We start from the raw sequence: 23,583 nt of genomic DNA on the forward strand, positions 1-23,583 counted from the left end.
TATAGTTGCGATGCCTCTACTGCCGTGGATCCACTCCTCGTCTTGCCAATGAGTCTGCACCTCATCTACTGACCACGATACAGCCATTTCTTTTTTCAAGTTCCATGCGACAGTCGTTTAAAGCAAGTTGTTTTACGAACAAATGATACTGCGGTGGCTGTTACTTTTTAAATCTAGCGGGTTTTGCTGTCTCGTTTTTCAAATCCAATGACGCTGACGATTCTCTGTGAGCAATCATTGATCTACAGTGTTTACCTGTCACGTTTACTATCGGTACAGCTCGCTTGGAACCTCAACCGATGTGATACTATTTAAGCGAGCCGTACCGTTATGTACCGAGCCATCCCATGCAGTAGAAAAGAGCCAAAAAATGAGCCGCATCGAGCCGTACTGAACCGTACCATGCGGTGGAAAAGCGCTATTTGGTATGTAGCATCTACTCACACTCCAGGAAAAAAGTTATACGATTTTTGATCGGCCAATTCGTTCTCGTATAGCGCGTCAACAAATTTGACGGCGAGCACGTAAAAATGGATTTGTTGCTGTATCTTCGCAATGATTTGGTGTTTTGACACCAATCTTGGTAATGTCATTACAGGCATGACACAGCGCCACCTGCTGGTGCCAAGGTGGCTATTTTTGCTTATATCTTTTGAATGCCTTATCCTAAAATCATGAGGATGGTCTCCGTAAATTCCTTGAGGCATGCCAAGTTGAACGAGATCCAATTTTCTTCGGACATTTGAATTTTAGCCTCTTTTCCACCGTCGGCCCAAGCGGTTCTTAGAATAGCAAGGAACGGTTCCAGTTGTGTTTCCACTTGAGCCTGGTTCGGCACGGCACTTTTAGAAACCATTCTCAGCCCGTAATTCTTGGCATGGTTGTCTAACCATGCTGAATCGTGCTGGTAGAATGCGTGTAGTGATGACGCCAATTGTTGTCTAGCTACCAGTTTCTCTGTAGCTGGCTCTATTTGCGTGACATAAACACAAATTAATAATAAAATTAAAAGAAACATCTAATCGCGGTCATTATTTACATCACATATTATCAGTAAACTGTTGCGTTACCAAGACAACGACTGACGCTCTTATATTAAATTCCAAAGAGCTGCCGTTATCAGCCCCACAGTGAAAAATTAAACCGTAACTCTACTAGCTGGCCCGGATCGGCTCGAAATGGAACGGTTACGCAATGAGAACCGTTCGGCCCGATGGTGGAAAAGGCGGCTTTTACGAATGCATGAACGTATTGTTACGAAACTCGGTATGATTCATCGAGGCCATGTTCTGAGAGGACCTGTAAAGTTAAGAGATATAATGAAATTGATGAAAATGCTTATAACACATGAAAAATGTAACATATTGTTATTTAACTTACATCATTAGATTTGTTGGCTTATGCCGAGTCCTACGATACCAAAGTTACCATTTCTACCATACTTACTGTCCGCCATATTGAATTTTATTCAAAACCTATTTTTTCGAAGTCCTCCTACAAACTTTGTCTGATTTGTACGAAATTTGGTATGTAGCATCTACAGACACTCATGACAAAAAATTATTAAAAGATTTTTGATAGACCCAATCGTTGTTTTATACTGCGTCAACAAATTTGACTGCGAGCATGCCAAAATAGATATGCAGCTGTATCTTTGCAAAAGTTTTGTGTATTGACAAGAAACTTGGTACATGTCATCACAGGTATGACTTGAGGGTGCATGCCGAGTTTCGAGCTTCTCAGAAGTTATATGTTATAAGTGCTTTAACTGATGTAATTTAAACAGCTGTATCCTAACCTTATGATCACAGATGTCCACAAATATTTCCTTTTCTGCCCTTATTTGGCTTGACCCCATAATTGTTGCTTGCAGCTAAATTTATTACTACTACTACTACTACTACTATCAACATAATCCTAAATACAAATAAGGGACCATTTACACAACACCGTTTCAACTAAAAACTGAAAACTTTTTATGCATTTTGGCCATTCATTTAGCCCATACAGCAACATAGTGTCGGCCCAGATACGGCCCACATCTGGTACATGTGGATTCCGTGTGTACCAGATGTAGGCCGGATCTGGGCCGACACTACTGTATGTTGCTGTCTGGGACACAACAACAGCATTTTGGTGGCATTCAAAGTGGTTTTAAAGTGCAAGTTTTTGAAAACGATACCATTATTGTCTCCATGTAAACTACAAAAACGCAAATTTGACAAACCCGTTTTGACAATTTTGTCATCTATATGCAAGAAACGCATAGAATTTTTTTTTCAATTTTTAGTACATCATTGTCATGTAAACATATCCTATTACAATTATAACATGATAAATTCCTATTACAGTTGTACAGTTATAAATTCTGACAACATTTATTTTTGCAAATATGAATTAGTACTGTTATTATTATTAACAATTATATTATAATAACAACTTTTTTTTATTCTAAATATGAGAATTATTGCAATATAACTTTAATAGATAACATGAAACAATGAACAGTATATAGGTTAATGTTCAGCAAAGTAGCAGCCCTAAAACATAGCAAAGTTTAGGGTTGCTCTGATGATCATGCAAACAGATTATTTTTTATTATTATTATTTTTATTTATTTTTTTTGTTACGAACTCAAAATTTGCATGCATTTTCGAAATGAGGCAGCCCTAAAGGAATAAATTAATCATTCTAACACCACTGCACCAGTGAGTGGGACATTTGCAAGCACAGAAACATTTTCTGATTTTGTTTAGCTGCTGCGTTTGTCCAGGAGGCCGAGGCATCTGGTTGAGTCATACAGCTCTACATTCAAAGTTCCAGTACAGCTCCAAGACCGGCTCTGATGTAGACAAGGCAGTGATATGTATACACACACGCACACAGTCTATAGACTCACGCAACACGCACCGTGACCCCACAGTGGCAGCTTGCGTCCTGACTGCTGGGATAAACACACCACCTACTCTAAAAGCTTTACAAAAGAGCAGCATCTTCTCTGCCAGCAGTGACATGCCTCTTTTCTCCCCAGACTCCGGAATAGAGGGCCCTTATTTGCGGCAGCATGGAGACAGAGTGAGATGTCTGATGTGTGTACTTTCACGTTACTCTAGCCATTCGCAGCCCAAGTCGGGAGTTATGTCCCAAAGGGCCACCCTACTCCACGGCTGTAAATAGTGCTTGCCTCAGATTGATACACTTACAAGGAACAAGCGCACAGGGTTATTTGGGCAATGGACACATGGCATGCATAATTAAAATTGGCTAAGTGCCTGTGCACAGGGCTCGGGTCATTTCTGCCAGCTTGTTCCTTGTCCATCAGCTAAAGATGAAATTTCCTGTTTCCCTTTATATCTACAAGTATTGGCTCACAAATATAGCATGTACTTGTTTTACCCATTCAGTTCGATCTATATTCAGAGCCAGATGAAAGGGTAGAAGCTTTTTTTTTTTTTTTTTTTTTTTTTTTTTTTCAATCATCTCCCTGATTGTGTCTCCAGTCTCTGCATTGTCACTTTTGTGTCCATTGACACCCATGGGAATGATTTGATGACTGGCTACTCTTAGCTGAATAGCTTATCAGGGTGTGATCGCATTTTCTGGAATCACTCTCACTGTCTGGTTAGCAGTCGGTGGCATTATGCTCAGTACAATGGCGCATTAGAGGGCTTGAGAAGAAAGGAAGCACTCTGAAAGAAGGGGCTGGATTCTGTTCAGGGTATACGTGAGGCTCAAATGCATTTGAATGCAATGCATGCATGGGAATAAGGCATTCATTTGCCAGGCTGGCAGCAGGCCTGCTAAACCACAGGCGCCTTTGACTTCATGCCAGAGCACTCGCTTATGCAGTCAACAATCCTTTCACCTCTGCGCTGGCACGCTGCTGCTATGCATCTACCTGCGGAGGAGAGAAGCGGATCTATTGCTGCGCCACGTGGCATGCAGTAATTTACTATCGCTGCTGTCCTAGGATAAATTTATGAGTCAGTATTGATAATATAAACGTTCAATGGAATATGGCCTCCTCTATATCATGGCCATATTGTAACGACCTGATTTCATTGTTCATTAAACATCCTCCATGCTGTTGTGCTGTTCAATTAGGCCTAAGGAATTCAGCTGGAATGGGCTGAGTGTGTAAGAACAAACGCACACATGCTTGGGTGCCTATGTGCGTATCAATTCAGGAAAGCATTTGTATAAAACATTGATGTTCACTTTCCTGTTTTTTTTAATGTCCACATGGGCTGTTAGGCTGTCCACACACTTGAAGATTTTAAAGGGTTAGTTCACCCAAAAATGAAATTAATGTCATTTATTACTCACCCTCATGTCGTTCCACACCCGTAAGACCTTTGTTAATCTTCGGAATGCAAATTAAGATATTTTTGTTGAAATCCGATGGCTCCGTGAGGCCTCCATAGCCAGCAATGACATTTCCTCTCTCAAGATCTCAAGATCCTCCTCTCACAAGAGTGTGGAATGACATGAGGGTGAGTAATAAATGACATAATTTTCATTTTTGGGTGAACTAACCCTTTAAGCCCCGATTTGCACCCCCAAACGATCTGGGGATGTGAGGCTTGTCTCAAACAATTTTTTTGTCCAAAAAATCCTCCATTGTGTGGTGTTATTACGGTTATTTAACTGCTCCTGATCAAGACGGAGCATCAATGATCTCAAAAACGTAAATATCAAACTTGACTCTTGATCGGGCAGCCTCTGACGTGATACCTGCAATGTTGCGTGCTTCTTTAGCTGAAACTTGGCAGCCACAAACATGCCACAAAATTGAAGTACTGAGAAAGAAGATCGCCCATATTCTCTTTCTTCTATTTTGTTTTTGGCTGTAAAGCACGTGTGGCAGGAGAGCCTGCGGACAATGTCGATTGTCCTCCATTTGTTTTTCTTCGCGAGTCTCCATGAGATCTCGTCTCAATGTGAAATCCTGCAATCAACAGGTGTGTGGTCTCACAGTCTGGTCGAATCATCTAAAGGCCGGAACACACCAAGCCGACGGTCGACCGCCGGGCAGTTTTTGTTTGTCGGCCGACTAAGTTTTCTCAGTGTGTTCCGCACCGTCGACTGAAGTTGGTCCTTGTCGGCTTTTTTTAGGCCGATTCGACATATTGAATCACTGTCTGAGCTCGTCGGTCAGTCGGGCCATCTGATCATTCTGATTGGCTGTTCAGCTACTGCCACCTGCTGGTACAGAAAAGCATTTCTTCTTACGCAGGCACAGAACGAACTACTTGGCCGTTGGGTTTCAAGCATCGGTTTGGTGTGTCAATGCAACTTTGGACCCAGACGCTGCCGACGTGAGCCAACCCCGCAGTCTGCTTTCGTCACTACTAGTTATGTCTGTGGTCTCCCACAGTTTTAAAATCAGTTAAGATTTGAAAATCGTCTAGTGTGTGACCAGCCTTTTTACAGAATAATACAAAGTTCTGTCATGAAACTCTAGATGGCACAGGCTGATAGGTCCTTAACTCAATCTGCTTGCAATCTCATCATTCTCTATAGGGCCCAGCTGATTTGTTCCTGCTGTATCAGTAGCCAATGAACTCGCTTCTCAACCTTCAAATACTTGGTCAGCATTTGCTGTAGCAGTTTGCAGCACGCTTTCAGAAACCCTCCACCATCCCCAGCTCCACCTGTATAGATCTGCTACGGGTAATTCATGTATGCTATATTGTACAGCAGCAGCATGTCTTACTTGCTCACAGCAGCTTGTCATGTATGTACTGGCAGTAGCAAGTCCCGTACTTACTCTGCAACAGCAGCAGCAATAAAGCAGCAGCAGCAGATATATTCCGCCAAACCAAACAAATCAACATTGTCATATTTATTACCATGCCAAAATACTGTACATTTTACACTGTAAAATGCTACTGTAAAAAACATTTAATTACAAGTTACTTTATCAAATATGGGAGGAAAAACTGTAAAAGGCTTAACATCATATTATATGTAATTATACTGTAAATTATTGATTTTGGGAAGCAAAAACTATGAATTACCATATAATTTATGGTGAAAAACAACAAAAGGATATTCCCAGAAGTCCCTGCATGACATCACATATGACTTTACTTTATATAAATAATCTTGTTTCTTATTTTTGTTTTCAGTAAACTGCATTAGGGTGTTTTGTGTTACATTTTCTGTTATTTATTTTCTGTAACTGTTTATTGCACTATTTTAGTGTCTTGTGTGTTACGTTGATGGTGTTTTGTCTTTGTATGTATGGACATGTATATGCGAGTATTGGCCATTTAACTTATTATGAACTCCGATTTATTATGTGGCTTTCTGTTGTACCTCCTGTATTATTATGGTGAACATTTTTTAATGTAAAATGCAGATTTTGGTAGTTTTGGCACCATTGTTAATTGGTATATTAACATTATATCACTTAATGAAATATACAGTTATAAGTTGTACAATATACAGGCACCAGTAATATATGCCATCCCGTAAACCAGAAACATTGTCACCATGTTTTTTTTACGGCCTTTTTTTAAACAAATTCAACAGGATAATTTTTACAGTGCACCTGTGAAAAAGTAAAAGCTAAGTTAACACCAACAAGAAGTTCCATGTTACTGTAATACCAAAGCATTCATTGAAGTCCCTTGAAGTAGCATGTAAATACCATATGACATGAGTATCGTAATATATTATAACATTAGTTATACCCTATATCATAAACAGTTCCACTTTCACTAATACATAATTTTGCCAGACTGCTATTTTGTGTGTATTTCACTAAAAATTAAGTAGACATCAACTTTAATTATGAACCTAAATGAGCCAACTGTAAAGAGAGGGAACAGAAACAATACAATTAAGGTTAACACAATCAATGTATTTATTGTTACGAGTTGATTAATCAGTCAGTTAATTCAATGTTGGTGCTTTTTTTCAATTATATCAATCTGTGTACCACAGTTTGAGATCCGCCGGTACTGTATAATCAAGGTTATAAATGTTACTTATTAATTATTCTTGTGCATTGCTTTGCTGTATTTTATGTTACTTAGTTCATGTTTGTTGTATCATTCTAATGTCATATGATGTCTACTTCTGTGGTGTTTTGTATTGTGGATAATGCTGTGCACCATCTGTGTCTAATTGATTAATGGCCACAGGCGCTGAAAAAAAAAAACATTTAATGATTATTAATGCTAATTATTATGGTGGTTATCAGTACATTTTAAAGGTGTCAAGCAGATTATTGTGGTTCACGTAGGCTGGTATATCAACATTTTACAAGTTATATAAAATATACAGTCTGTCTAAAATGGCATTACATGCACTTTACAAGCCCAAAAAAGAAAATGTAACAAAATATTTTACAGTGTAATAATTTTTAGAAAGCAGGGAATGTGAGATTGATGTAATCTGATGCCTTAAAGGAAGTGTGCATCTGTGCATAGATCAGTTTTACTGTGTTTTGCCATCCTGTTTTTTTCTCCCTTCCGTTGGCACAGGTTTAGGACACTCTCACCGGGTCGCCCACTAGTCTGCAGCTGTCTGTGAAGAGCCTGCCAGCATGTTTTCCTCCCTCCCTCTCTCTCTCTCTCTCCATCTTTTCCAGCCCACCCCAGCGCTGAGGCGGATTCCAAAACCTCGGTGACACCACGCAGGCTCTGTGAGCGCAAACACAGACACATCCACCCACATCTCGCCGTCAAAGTGATCCCCTGCTCACGATGCTGAGGGGAAAACAGATTGAAAAGTGAGTGTGTGTGGAGGGAGGAGCAAAAAGAGTGAAAAATACCTGACTCATTCCCTCCTCTGCCTTTTTCCTTTCAATTAAATATGCCTTGCAGCTAGAGATGGAGCAGATAATGGACTCCTCTGATGATACTAACACGGCTACTTTTTAAAGTCAAGGCAGGATGTTAGCCTCTCCGTGTTTGACTGGTGGGATGTTTTAAAGCATCTTGCATAACTTCGCAGCTTAGTTTGCATTGAGTATAGAATTTTTTTAAGCTACATCTCTTGTAATGCTTCAATGAGACCTATATAACTATAGTTGGACATTGAAATAATTTTCAAAGGAATAGTTCACCCATTCACTCACCTTCATGTTGTTGAAACTCTTACGATTTTCTTTCATCTGTAGAACACAAAATGAGATGTTAGGCAAGATGTTCTTTTCAATAAAACAACAGTCATTCAGCTCCAAAAAAAAGAGAAAAAAAAATACACCATTAAAGTCTTCTGAGGTCTAGCTTTGTGTGAGGAATGAAGTGGAAAAAATCGCCTCCTCTGTAGAGCACATTCCACATGTTCCTATTTTAATTTCTCACAAATTGTTTTGATGTCAAACTTGGTGACATGTTTTGACATGCCATATTTAAAAATACATGCTCAGGAATAACATTTGCGAGCTATGAAGAATCATTGTCATTATCAGTGAAAAGTAAATTGAATTTGTCCTTTATATACGAAAAGCATTTGAATTAATTAATAGGACCTACAGTAATACATCCCCGTAAAAAATACCAGTAAAATTTACAGCAGCTGTGGTTGCCAGAACTTTACCGTAAAAAATACGGTAGCAACGTTTTAGGTTTTACATGATTTTTACAGTTCAAAACCATATAATTTAAAGGTTTATATTGTAATAATTACACTTCATAACTGTTTAAATGCCGTATTTCAATCATTTATGCATAATTGGGCAAGATTTTGCCGCACGCCACCATTGATGTTGTTGGACTGGTCACAATGTTTTCACACTTTTTGGATGAATAAACCTACCAATGGATAAACAATAACAACGTACTTCAGCTTTAACAGAACAAAAAACTGTTAAAAGAGAGATTTAATTTGTCCAAAAGCCAAATAGCTTTGATTTCTTCACATTTTTCAGCTTTTCTTTTCCATTTTCCTCAAAGCAATTATTAAACATACCACCCATAAAGACAATGTGAATCAATTTGTGCTTTATTGAAGTTAAACCGAAGTGGTTAGCACATCATGCTAATCGAAAAAAGAGGAACTGAAATTTATGGACACAAGTTCCATTTTGATTATTCTTTCACTGCAGTTGGTAGTAGCTCTCTCAAATAATTAATGGTCTAAAACAAAAGAATTGCGCTTTATTCAGTGTGTTTCAAGAGCATTGTATGAGATGTGTCTTCATGCTGGTCTGTGTGTGCGTAGGTGTATGTACAGCTTGCTTAATGGCTGTGCTGAGGAAATGAAGGTAGTGCAGTGTGCACAGAGGGGAACATACAGTATAATTATAGTGCTAGTGGTCAGGCAATTGCCTCCGTAGGTGTAGTCAAGAGGAACTGATGATCACACCTTAGCATTAGTTGTCTGCTTAGTGGGTACCTGGTTTACGACCTTAAAACTATCACTTTAACCTTCAGGGATTTGGTAAAGTTGCTTGAATATAATAGCTGAGTTTTGTGGCTGAAAATAAAAAGAATAATTCATCCAAAAATTCTAATTCTCACCCTAGTGTTGTTCCAATCCTGGTGTGCATTTCCAATACAATGATGTAACTCGCTGATTAACTACCATACGATGCACCGTTGGAGAAACTAACCAACTAGTCAAGACTGTTTCCCAAAACCATAGTATCAGGGTCGCACGTCTGTCTTGTGAACCACATTGGTTCAACAATAGAATTGTCGTTAATGACGTCACACGCAGGTGGAGGAGTAATAACTTCTGCTAATTAATCTATTCAAGACACTTGTATTTTCATTGAAATATCTGTTTCTTTTTAGTTTTTTTTTTTTTTTTTAATCAGTTACGTACATTAGGTTACATCTAATGTTGTTAAAGGGTTAGTTCAGCCAAAAATGAAAATTCTGTCATTAATTACTCACCCTCTAAGACCTTCCAAGACGTTCCACACCCGTAAGACCTTCGTTCATCTTCAGAACACAAATTAAGATATTTTTGATGAAATCCGAGGGTATCTGATCCACACATAGGCAGCAACGTCATTGCACCTTTTGACATCCAGAAAGGTAGTTGAAAACATGATTAAAATACTCAACGTGACTACAGTGGTTCAACCTTAATGTTATGAAGCAACAAGAATACTTTTTGTGCGCGAAAACAAAACAAAAATAACAACTTTATTCAACAATTTAAACCGTTGTCATATGTAGTGAACTCAGTGCAGGCTTCCTTGTTTACGTCTGAATGCCGGCTCATTATTGGCTGGATCCTGTGTCAGCATCACATGGATGCATCGTGCTGCTCACGTGTTCAGCTTCGGCCAATACTGAGCAGGCGTTCGGATGTAAACAAGGAAGCCTCCACTACATATGACATCGGTTCAAACTGTTGAATAAAGTCTTACTTTTGTTTTGTTTTTGCGCACAAAAAGTATTCTCGTTGCTTTATAAAATTAAGGTTGAACCACTGTAGTCATGTTGACTATTTTAACCATGTTTTCAACTACCTTTCTGGACATCAAAAGGTGCAATGATGTTGCTGCCTATGTGTGGATCAGAAACCCTCAGATTTGATCAAAAATACTTTTTTTGTTTTATAAAAAATTTGTTTCGAAGATGAATGAAGGACTTAAGGGTGTGGAACAACATGAGGGTGAGTAATTAATGACTGAAATTTAATTTTTGGATGAACTAACCCTTTAAATTAATGTTTATTGCATTTTTAAATTTTCATGTGTGTTACCATGATGGTGTTTAGAGTTTGTGAATGACACTGTGTGCACCTTCTATATATTAGTGTTTTTCTTCTCAGCTTATGGAAAAGCTGCTTGTGATGAGCTTGATTCATCATGCGACTCTCTTCACCTCTGTGTTTGGTGGTTGTCAGTGTATTACAAAGATACAAAACCGATATTAGTACTTCAATAGGTTGGTAAATTAACATTATCAGTTCATGAAATACGAAATAGGTTTTTTATCGTTATTTATTAATTTACCCAAAAATGAAAACTCTGTCATTACTCACCCTTGTGTCGTCCCACATCCGTAAGACCTTCATTCATCTTCGGAACACAAATGAAGATATTTATAATGAAATCCAAGAGGTTTCTGTCCCTCCATAGAGATCCAACGCAACCACTTTCAAGCCCCAGAAAGGTAGGAAAGACATCATTAAAGTACTCCATGTTACTCCAGTGGTTTAACCTCAATTTTATGAATGCTATGAGTGCTTTGTTTGCACAAAAAGACAATTTACAACTTTATTTACAAAATAATATTATCCAAAGCGTGTTCACGCAACAACATCAGCTTTCACGTCAACACAAAACGCATGCGTCGTGGTGCTTTTGTGTACGGAGCCCCACACATGACATGCAAGAAAAAAAAGTAAATTGTGCGCAGAAATTACTAGTTCATTCCCTCGATTTATAAATTGTGCGCACGATTTAGCAAATCAAGGGAACGAATTAGTAAATCGTGGTAAAGGTTTAGCTTACTATTTTAGCTTACTACTTGTGAACACTTGCGCATGTGGATTGTGTTGACGCATGAGTCTGAACACAAAACGCACGCGTTGTGGTGCTCTCGTGAACGAGTGTTGCAGATCAATATTTTCCTAAATAGAGTGGTAAATTGTGCTTTTTTGGGGTTTTTTTTGTTGTTGTTGTGGAAACAAAGCACTCATAGCATTCATAAAATTGTGGTTAAACCAATGGAGTCACATGGGGTACTTTAAAGAATATTTTAAAAGATATTTTTTTATATATTTGGCCGATTTCAAAACACTGCTTCGAATCTTTTTTTTCGAATCAGTGGTTCGGATCACATGTCAAACTGCCAAACTGCTGAAATCACATGACTTTGCCGCTCCGAACCGCTGATTCGAAGCAGTGTTTTGAAATCGCTCATCACTAGATATTGTTGAAAAGTCATTATTTTGTTTTTTTTGGTGCGCGAAAAGTATTCTTGTCGCTTTATAATATTAAGGTTGAACCACTGTAGTCACATGAACTGTTTTAAATATGTCTTTAGTAGCTTTCTGGGCATCTGAAAGTGTTAATTATCTTGCTGTCAATGCAGGCCTCACTGAGCCATCGGATTTTATCAAAAATATCTTAATTTATGTTCTGAAGATGAACGAAGGTCTTACGGGTGTGGAACGACATGAGGGTGAGTAATTAATGACAGAATTTTCATTTTTGGGTGAACTAACCCTTTAATGATGTTTTTCCTACCTTTCTGGACCTTGAAAGTGGTAGTTGTGTTAGATCAAAGACAAAAGCTCTTAGATTTCATTAAAAAAATATCTTAATTTGTGTTTAGAAGATGAACGAAGGTCTTAAGGATGTGGAACGACACCAGGGTGAGTAATTAATGACAGAATTAGTTTCTTTACGGATAAAGAAAATATTAAATGCACCATTACATGCCAATTTATAGAGTTTTGAAAATTGTTTTTACAATATAATAATTCTAAGTAAATCTAATGTTTACCCAAACAAAGATTAGATAAAACCTGACTGACTAACCTAAAGACTAAAAGGACTGGAAGTTTTACATCTTAGCTTAAATTCTCTTAGCTTTAAGTGAATTTAACGTCAAGTCTTCAGATCTGGATTGTCAGATAACCAAGAGAATCAGCTCATAGCCGTCTTCTCCTCCCACCCATCCTCCTCTATCTCTTTCTATCTCTGCCTCTTCATCTTTCTCAAGACTCTATGAAAGGCCTCTCCCTTGGCCAGAACCTCATCAGCTCAGAAGCTTACTTATGGACACGGTACTTGGCACGTCTTTCACAGCCACACAGGCAGAGCACCAGCGAATTCACTGCTTTCGAATCTCGGAGTCCTTTCAGAGGGAATTGAGCCCCTGCTTGACGTCTTTGAGAGATGTGAAGTCACATAAATGCTTCAGTAGTCACAGCCAAGTGCTCTCAAGAATTCATGAGTTATTTCTAGCCCAGTCAGTCTCGCACATCTTAATGCATTTACGGACCTTATATATGCATATACTTCATTTAAGGAGGAGGCTGGATTTCCTTAGATTCTCTTCAGCTGCATTCGTACCATTTATGTTGCTCACGGCCGGATCTTATGATCACAAGGCATGCAGGGCAAAAGGATTGTTCTAACCCCATGATACACTCTGATGTCTCTTTGACAAGAGGCCTCTTTTAGGTGCAAGGAGGCTCAGAGTGTATACAGATGAGATTGGCTTCACATTTCCTCTCCGTATCTGCATCGCTTGACATTTTCATGTTTACCCACCTGGAATTTAAGCCATCGGTGGTATGAAATAATTTGTGGACACTGTGTTGAATAGAAGAGACAAGACCTGTCAAGAGGGTGAAGATTTTCATGATAAGCCTCTTGATGTCAAAAGAAAAGATGGATGAATAACTGAATCTATGTTCTTTTTTATATATATATATATATATATATATATATACTTTAATATATATATATACTTTAATATATATATATATATATATATATATATATATACACTTTAATATATATAATATATATATATATATATATATATATATATATATATACACTTTAATATATATAATATATATATATATATATATATATATTATATATATTAAAGTGTATATATATATATATATATATATATATATATATATATATATATATATATAATCTCTTACTTTAATATATATATATATATATATATATATATATATATATATATAATTATATTGCCCATTATGTAAATGCTGTATGTGAGCTCTGTTAATACTGGCATACTTGTATTGCAAACCACAATTTTAAGGTACTGTACATACAGTACAATACAGATGTCAACATAAAATGTTTTTGTCTAATTAAAGAGGCATTTCTTATTCAGTTTTTCACCTCCCTGCATCTTGACCCAGATAAAAAAAAAAAAAAAAAAATGTTTGCTGTACTTAAAATATTACTTGGATTGAAATGCAATATTTACAACATGGCTTTTAAAGAGCTGAGTGATTGGATTGCAGCAGCTTTGTGAAAACGAAAGCAGCCTGCAGCAAAAACAAGAAAACAATGATAAGAAATCTCAACAAAGTTGGTGGCTGGCATGCATGCTGGTACATTTGTACATTTCTGTGATGTACTGGTTATGCTAACAGTTGGCACAGATTTCATGTGGCGTATTTAATACAGTATGATGCACAAATCAAAGGTAAAGTAGTTTATTTATCTCCTGCGTGGAGGAAAAACAGAATATCTGTTTCATGAAGAATGATTCCTCCGTCAAGCAGACATAGACAAAATACAAATAATTAACAATAAACACTGACAAAACTGCAAGTGTGTGCTGTGTACAGATAATGAGGTATCCTGCTGTGAGAAATTAAGAAGGGTCATTCTCTGTATGTGGTGCTTTTTTTAACTTTATTATGATTGTCAAGTTCGGTTGAATATTTAAACAAAATAATAAACATTTTTACAAATTACAATTGGGTCATTCTATGTCAAATCAACCAAACTTCAGAAACTTCCCCGGCTCAAATTTTTTTCTGTAGAAAGACAAACATAAATAGTGATGAAAGCCAAAATATTAAATGTCACAGATGTATATTTACTGAGTAATTAACTATTTTGTAGAGGGGGGTCAAAATGACAATTTTCGCCTGAGATTTGGAGCCAATTTACAGGAGTGTAAAAATGACTTTAGAAAGATGGCAGCATTATTATTTTATTTTTACACAGAGATTGGTAGGTCTGTTAGTAAAATCTGTTTGACTTTAGCAATCTTTGTTTCATTATATGCCAACAGTGACAGTTCAAAAATGGCAAAAAGCACTTCTTGTGTTTTTTGCCTCAAGTTTGCATGCCTGTAACTCAAGAAGTATTAAAGATATCTTAATATCCTTTTAGATTCTGGTTCTTAACAAACTTTCCTTTTGGTATTCTCACTTTTAAAGGCCCTCGATGGTTCAATCCCAGAGATATGGACATGTTAATGCGGCTCCATGAGTAAATTGGTAAATTGTACACATTTTCAGTGGTCAAAACCAATTGTGGGTCACTTTGCATACTGCTGATACTTTTTTTCTTTTAAAGAGGAATATCTAAAGAACAAATAATGTTCAAATTAGAAATGTATCTCATTTTTTCCCTATCAGCTCAATTGCATAGAACATACCTGAGTGCCATAAATTTTCCTTTTCCAAAGTTTGCATGCCTGTAATCTAAAAGTATTCAAGATATCTTAATATTCTTCTAGATTCTCATTCTTAATAAACTTTCCTTTTGAAATCTTCATTTTTCAAGGCCCTATATGGTTCACTTTGCACACAGCTGATTACTTGTTTCATTTAAAGAGGAATGTCTGAAGAATAAATAATGTTTAAACTAGAAATGTATCTTGTTTTCCTCTATCAAAAGAATTACATAAACATAACTCTCTGAGTACCAAAAATCCACTAAAAATGGTTGAGGTTATGTTGAGGTACATTAACTTGCTCTTAAAAGTGTATTTATAAGAATCCTATATTTGAATCAGTTTTAGGGATATTAGGAAGATGGGATTTTGTTCATTTTAACAGCCTCTGAAGCTACCAAGAGTTCAAATAGTATTGTAACTACACGTTACCACATTGACATCCCTATATCTATTAGATTGAACCATATAGGGCTTTAAAAATGAAGATTCTAAAAGAAAAGTCGGTTAATAATGAGAATCTAGAAGGATATCTCGAATACTTTTAGAGTTACAGGCAAGACAACTTTAGAAAAAGAATATTTATGGCACTCAGACAGGTATGTTCTATGCAATTGAGATGATAGAAAAAATGAGATACATTTTAACATTATTTGTTCTTTAGATATTCCTCTTTAAAAGAAAAAAGTCTCAGCTGTATGCAAAATGAAGATACCAAAAGGAAAGTTTGTTAAGAACCAGAATCTAAAAGGATGTTAATATATCTTCTTGAGTTACAGGCATGCAAACTTGAGGCAAAAAACACAAGAAGTGCTTTTTGCCATTTTTGAACTGTCACTGTTGGCATATAATGAAACAAAGATTGCTAAAGTCAACAGATTTTACTAATAGACCTACCAATCTCTGTGTAAAAATAAAATAATGATGCTGCCATCTTTCTAAAGTCATTTTTACACTCCTGTAAATTGGCTCCAAATCTCAGGTGAAAATTGTCATTTTGATCACCCCTCTACAAAATAGTGGATTACTCAGTAAATATACATCTGTGACATTTAATATTTTGGCTTTCAGCACTATTTATGTTTGTCTTTCTACAGAAAAAATATTAACAAAATCAACTGGGGACTACTTTTGATTAAGACATTTAATCACTCATCAGAGCAGACATGCTATTTTCCCATTTCGTCAAGTACTGAAATGTTATGAAGTAAATATCTGTTAAATATAAACTGACCATTTGTCAAGCTTTATTTATATAGTGATTTATACAATACAGATTGTTTCAAAGCAGCTTTACAGGGATAAACAGGAAAATAATTATTCAATTATCCAAACAGAATTCAATTCTGCTGTAAAACAGCTCTAAAAAGACAATAGTCATATATTATGTAATTATTCAGCTGAAACCAGTTCAGTGTTGATTCAGTTTTGTTCAATAACTATGTAAAAGTTCATCAATAATGGAATGAGTTCAATTAATCTATAAGCAGCTCTGGAGAAAAGAGAGAATCTTTTTTTTTTTTTTTCATTTTGTCATAATCTATCCCCTTAATGAAAGTCATGTGACTTTTTCATGTGGAACAAAATATCAAAGCTGCTCTTTTCCACTCAAATAGATCTGCACACACCCAAATCTGGCCAAAAAGCTCATATTAGTTTATTATTCAGTGGACAAATATACATCAAAGTGTAAAAAAGTGCAAAAAACAAACAAACAAACAGAGGAACGGTTAAACCTGAAAATGTTTTGCTGCACTTTTTTGCACTTTGATGTATATTTGGCCTCTGTATAATAAATTTATACAAGCTTATGGGCTGAGTTTGGATATGTGCTGATCTTTTTTTCCATTCTCGGACTGTTTAATCGTTTGGATCTAAGGTTGCACCTAAAGACATTTGGTATATGGCCTTTTGGACGAATGTTTGGCGCTACGACCTTCTCTGTTTGTCTTTTTTGTATTAACAAATCCCCCTTGCACATAAAATGAAATAAAGTAAGCCTAAAAACACTATGGAATAAAGTAAGCCAGCACTGCCACTTGTGCCGGCTGTATTAGATGATACAATTCTGAACTCAGTAAGTTCTCAACCAGTTTTGTTTTCTAAACAATAAACACATCTTCATGATGCAATGTTAAAAAACCCAAACAACATTTTCTTCAACATGTCATAAAGTCAAAAAAGCACAGCATAGAGAAATTGACTCAGGTGATATTCTAGCATCAAACAGCATTAGACATGGGTGTTTTTTTTTTTTTGAGTAGTTTGAAGCATGTGCTCAAAGACATGCCGACTGTTTCAGGCCAAACGGCATTGTTTCTAGCACAAAAGCAAAGCAGAAATGATTACGTGATTCCGTCACAAGTGCAGTTACTCTTCAGAGCTCAAGCTTTTATGTTTTCTGCCTGGAGAATGTTACCTCAATGACACAGTGAGTCACTAAGTGAGATCGGCTTGTCAATCATAAAGTATTGGAATGCAAAAACTTCAATACTAGCCAGAACTGGAGTAATGGCTGCTGAAAATTTAGCTTTGCCCTCACAGGAATAAATTACATTTTAAAATATACTGAAATAGAAAACAGTTATTTTAAATTGTAATTACAATATTACTGTTTTTACTGCATTTTTTTGATCAAATCAATGCAGCCTTGGTGAGAATAAAAGACTTATTTCAAAAACATTAAAAATGTTATTTACTCTAAACATTTGAATGGTAAGTTACAGCATATATGAATGTTACGATATTCGGCATCTGTTTTGTTTGTTTTTTGTGTGGAGTTTTTGCTCTTTAAATGTTTGTGCAGGGATTGGTTGCTGCAGACAGAACGTCATTGGCTGTGCCTGCGGCTGCTCCGTTTAAAAGGGCGGTGCTCTCGGAAGATGGCGAGCTCATTCTGGCGTTGGCCTGCTGGCGTGAGGAGCTCCGGATTCCTTCTCCCGTCGGCAGATCTTGAACCACTGTTCCTGTTTTTGTTTGAAGTTATCTAATTAAGTTTATTCTGTTTATGCTTTAGGAGCGTAGGGGTGTCCTGCCATTTATTTTGACTTTGTTTGCGATTTGTTTATTTTAGGGAGTTAGGGAAGTTGATTGTATTTTTGTTTCTTTTGTTAGGGTATTTATTTATTTTGTTTTATAAGCTATTTTGTTTGTTGTTTTGGCCTTGGGGCACCCTGAAGTTATGGCTCCTTTTATTTTATTTTACTTTTTGTATTCCACCTTAATAAATCTTTTGTGGATCTTATTTTGATGTCTGTGGTGATCTGTCGGCTGGAGTCGGTTTCCCCGTTATCCATCAAACTCACATCAGCCCCTTTTCTTAATAGAACGGGGCGTAACAATGAAGATTCTGTAAAGAAATTAAATAGATAAAATACATGCATACAGATAAAATACAGCATATGGTTTTCAAACAACATAATGGTAAATAATGAGTACTAGTTTACCTTTTGGGTCAACTATTCCTTAAAGCATGACAGGAAGATTCAATTCATTTAATGAATTAGCAAATAAAAAAAAATTAAACGAAAATTCTCATCAAAAACCCCATCAATCCCAAAATTCAACCCATAGAGGACATGGATGAACTATTATCCGCAAGATGATAGAGTTTGTGTTGTATTTGACTAGCCAAGTGAGTAGTCATGAAGCCAGGCTTCTTGTTCAGCAAGATCTGAAGCAATTACACATACGCATACTGCAGAACTTTCCATTTACTGTAAACAATATAGTCTACATAATGACAACTTAATGGCCTGGTCGTTCTTATCGATCCTCTCTTGGAGGAGATTCAAAAGCTAGAACTTCCAGGGTAGAAAGCAGGCCAAGCTGTGAGGGAAATCTGGAAAGGTATAAATATAGTTTGATCTAATGCCAAATAAACAGCACAGATCGGTTCATCTTCACCAGGTGGTGAGAATAAGAGGGTTTTGTGAAGTCATCTTAACGGTCATCTAACTCAGCAGACCTTTGGCACCCTTAAACACCTCAGCCTTCATCTGATGCAAGTGCTTTGACAATTAAAAGCAGACCTTGAATGGATAACTCATAGGGCCAGATGACAAAAGCGTGTCATCTTCAATGAATAAAAAGTGAAAGAACGCGGATGTGCCGAGCAACGCTTTTCATGCGAATGACTCAGCAGCTACACATAACTACAGTCAATAAAAGCTCCTCAAGAATGTTTTTATTCTTCTCTTCGCCTGATCAGATGTGATGTAGATAGTGAAGGGTTAGTTTGTCAATTATGTGACCTTTAGGAAGAGCAACTGATGAGCAACGTCTTGGATGAAAGCCACTTCAAATCAGATTGATGAGCTACATGGGCTGTTATTTTTTTGATCTATAGAATCAAACATGGTATCCGTGACAAGAGCTCTCATTATCAAGGGTTGTCGACACTGTTTGTTGAATGTTGGAACGCTGTTGAAAAACAAATGCATATGATGGTTGTTTAACTTGTTTAATGGAGCAAAATGTGATTCTCTACAGAACCATATTTTGTTATGCTGGTTGAAAGTCTCCTCATATCCTGATAGCAACCACTATGTTAAGCGGTCTAAATGTATTTATATATATATTGTCTGTGGAAGGTGTAGGACCATAACATGTTCATTCGAAATGAACGAAATGATAGCATGTGTTCCCTGTCGGCCAACGTGTGTTCGCATACCACTGCGCAGCCTGTTCACGCAGACAAAAACCTAACTTTACTTCTGAACCACCAACAAGTGGCACTGGCAAAGGATCCACAAAAAGAAAGAGAGAGAACAACATTAAAAACTCTTAGAAAGTCTTAGAAAAGGCTACGATGAAAAAACATCTGGATCAGAAAAGAGCTAAACCAGAATTTACATCGGTGTTGCTTAAAGGGTCTGAAAGATGATGCCATGGTTGCAGTATTTCTTTTGGACAGGTAGATACATGGTATGATTCGATTTTGATGTGTTTTAATAGAAACGCATAATGTAGCTTATGTAGTTTGTGTACCTTAACGAATTAGCTCAACACAGTGGCGTAGCCACGGAGGGGCCTGAGGGGGCCTAGGCCCCCTCATTAACATGTAGGCTCACTGAAGCCTCACTGAACTGTAAAGGTCTCTCACCGGTGAATGACACATGATGTAATCCAATAACATTGTCTCTGGTCGTCTCGCTTCTGGTCTGTGCTCGTTCATGTATTTTGGAGGAGGCGTGGCTTTGGACGGGGATGGAGGGTGGGATCGTATGCTTTCAATGCTAGAAGGCTAAAGTTAGCTGTTAGCTGTAGCTGAAAGCTGTTAGATACCTGAAAAACCTGTAAAGCATTGTTTATTTTATTTGTATCTTAGCTCTTATGTTTTTAATTTGTGCTGTTTCTTGTAGTTAGATTATTTGTTTTTATGTTCTTTATCTTTATTTGACAATATTCCTATTTTTTACTGAACATAGCACATACCGAACTGTACCGAAACCGTGATACAAACCGAACCGCGAGTGATCTGAACCGTCCCACCCCTAGTCCTACTCCTTCCACAGACAATATATACGTATAATATATATACGTATAAATACATTTTAGACCACTTAAAGGGTTAGTTCACCCAAAAATGAAAATTCTGTCATTTATTTCTCATGTTGTTCTACACCCGTAAGATTTCAAAACACTGCTTCATGAAGTTTCATGAATCACTGATTCGAAATGAAAGATTCGTAAAGCTTTGAAGCAGTGTTTTGAAATCGGCCATCATTAGATAATGTTGAAAAGTCGTTATTTTGTTTTTTTGGCACTCAAAAAGTATTCTCGTCGCTTTATAATATTAAGGTTGAACCACTGTAGTCACATTAACTGTTTTAAATATGTTTTGAGTACCTTTCTGGATCTTGAGAGGTTTGGTGACATTGCTGTCAATAGAGGCCTCACTGAGCCATCGGATTTTATCAAAAATATCTTAATTTGTAATCCGAAGATGAACGAAGGTCTTACGGGTGTAGAACATCATGAGGGTGAGTAATTAATGACAGAATTTTCATTTTTGGGTGAACTAACCCTTTAGCTTATTGATTGCTATCATGATGTGAAGAGTATTTCAACAAGCAAAACAAAAAATGGAACAAATCACCTACCCTGCCTTTAAAGTTAATTTTATCAAGTAGTATTTTCCAAACTATACTTAATGTAGTAAGTACTGAAATCAATGTACTATTAGTATACTTGTAAGTGTACTATTTCAATACTTCGAGAGTAAATTGTCTTTTTAGTTCATTAAAGTATAATTTTCTCCAGATATTATAGACCTCCTTTCCTCTTTGATTTAAATGGAAGCAAAGCTATATGTGAGATCCAAGCTAAAATGTCAATCACCTAATTAAGTAAACAGCATATTAAAGCCCTGATTGTCATTTGGAACTCTGTTGTATTTACCTACAGTATTTAGCTTGAGAAGTTTAATAAATAATTACTTAGATATAGTCCAAGCTAAAGGATACAGATGCCTATAGGCTGCCAATGAATAAACTGTATGCACTAATTAAATGTGTATCAGTTGGACCCAGTGTCACTTGGCAAACTGATCCGACCTTTAGAAGAGCACTTCAGAACTGCATTCCTGCTCTGAGATGCGTACATTTTAATTGATAGGGACAAACTCCACTGCTGGGCATGGCTGTATAATGTCATGCTGTGAAGGCTTTCTTCTCACCCGTTGGCACGATTGTATCTTTGATTTCTCTGCGTATGATTTGCACTGCAGTATGCCGTCGCGCTGTGACATGGATCACCTCCCGTGTGCTGTTGGGGAGGTGCTCTTTCACTGGCCTTCAGCAAACATTTGCATTATCATACAAGGCAAGTGATTAACATAAAACAGAATATGGGTTGCATGAACTGGTGTTTACTTTTAAACAAGTGACACCATGCATCTCCATATATCCAGAATGGGGGGGGGGAACCACCACACACCTTAATACAAAACTCTGGAGCAAAGAACAAAGTCCATTTACTGAAAAGTTTTCAGCTAACTAGATAGAGTGAGGATATGCATGCATTCCCAGCACAAAACAATACGGAGCCCCGGACATGACATGCAGGAAAAAAATAGGCTAAATCGCGCGCACGATTTATTATTTCATTCCCTCGATTTATAAATCATGTGCATGAGGGAACGAAATAGTAAATCGTGTGCACGTTTTAGTAAATCGAGGGAACGAATTAGTAAATCGTGCGCACGTTTTAGTAAATCGAGGGAACGAATTAGTAAATCGTGCGCACGTTTTAGTAAATCGAGGGAACGAATTAGTAAAACATGTGCACGACTTATATTTTTTTCTTGCATGTCATGTGCAGGGCTCTGTAAAAGGATCTCAACTGATTATATACACATATCATATTCAGTGTTGCTTCTAGGGATGATTCAGGATGGTTGACTAATCAGCAAGTTTTTTTTTTTTCTAATTTTTGTTTTTAACTTTGATATTATTTACTGTTTATTTTATATAAGATGAAAATTCAGAGCGGGTGAATTAAGAGACAGAACTAGCAAACGTCAGATAAGTGTACAAACTGTTGTTTTGAGAACTTTTTTTTTTTTTTTTAATGAATCTGTTCAACCGGTTCACCAAAAAAAATTCTGAATGATTCGTTCACAAATTAAATTCAAATTAAACAACACTCTGAACCAGTGTTATTTTAGTATTGTTTATTTACTATTATATTTTTTATTAATATTATTAATTTTTTTTTATGCTAACAAATTATCTTTTGTTTTGAATCAGTGGTTCAGAGCGTGTATCAAACTGCCAGTCACTTTGAACCATTGAAATTTCAAAACACTTACGACGTAATGAAGCCTCGTTTATTGAAATCATGTGACTTTGGCACTCCGAACCACTGATTCAAAACAAAAGATTCGTAAAGCTTTGAAGCTCATCACTAGATATTGTTGAATAAAGTCGTTATTTTGTTTTTTTTGGCGCACAAAAAGTATTCTCGTCACTTCATAACATTAAGGTTGAACCACTGTAGTCATGTGAACTGTTTTAAATACGTCTTTAGTAGCTTTCTGGGCATTGAAAAAGGAAATTAACTTGCTGGCAATGGAGGCCTCACTGAGCCATCGGATTTCATCAAAAATATCTTAATTTGTGTTCTGAAGATGAATGAAGGTCATACGGGTTTGGAACAACATGAGGGTGAGTAATTAATGACAGAATTTTCATTTTTGGGTGAACTAACCCTTTAATATTTTGATTGGCAGAGCTTTAAAAGGAATGAAATAAGGGGCACAACTAACAATGTCTGATTTGTGAACAACCTTTTTTTTTTTTTTTTTTTTGAGTCTTTCCTGCCTCTTCACATAATCAAATAACGATTCATTATTAAATGAATATAAGTGAAACACTTCTACTCTATTTTGAAAATATATAGTTTTGTGCATCACTAGTTGCGTTAATTTGACTGTCACCTTGTGTACATGATGTAAATGTAAAATTACATTGTC

At 36.6% G+C, this 23,583-nt stretch overlaps 1 long non-coding RNA gene across 1 annotated transcript in view; it reads right to left on the reverse strand.

Moving 5' to 3' along the window:
* Positions 1–6,847: 6,847 nt before the first annotated feature.
* The window catches only part of LOC127509684 (uncharacterized), a 71,997-nt gene continuing 55,261 nt past the window's right edge, over positions 6,848–23,583 (reverse strand). The window contains exons 2-3 of the long non-coding RNA XR_007929343.1: positions 8,090–8,125; positions 6,848–7,718 (exon numbers count right to left, since the gene is read on the reverse strand). This is a non-coding gene — a long non-coding RNA (uncharacterized LOC127509684). The remainder of the gene's footprint in view (positions 7,719–8,089; positions 8,126–23,583) is intronic.

Source organism: Ctenopharyngodon idella, chromosome 3 (assembly GCF_019924925.1).
Source record: "Ctenopharyngodon idella isolate HZGC_01 chromosome 3, HZGC01, whole genome shotgun sequence".
NCBI classification, from domain to species: Eukaryota; Metazoa; Chordata; class Actinopteri; order Cypriniformes; family Xenocyprididae; genus Ctenopharyngodon; species Ctenopharyngodon idella.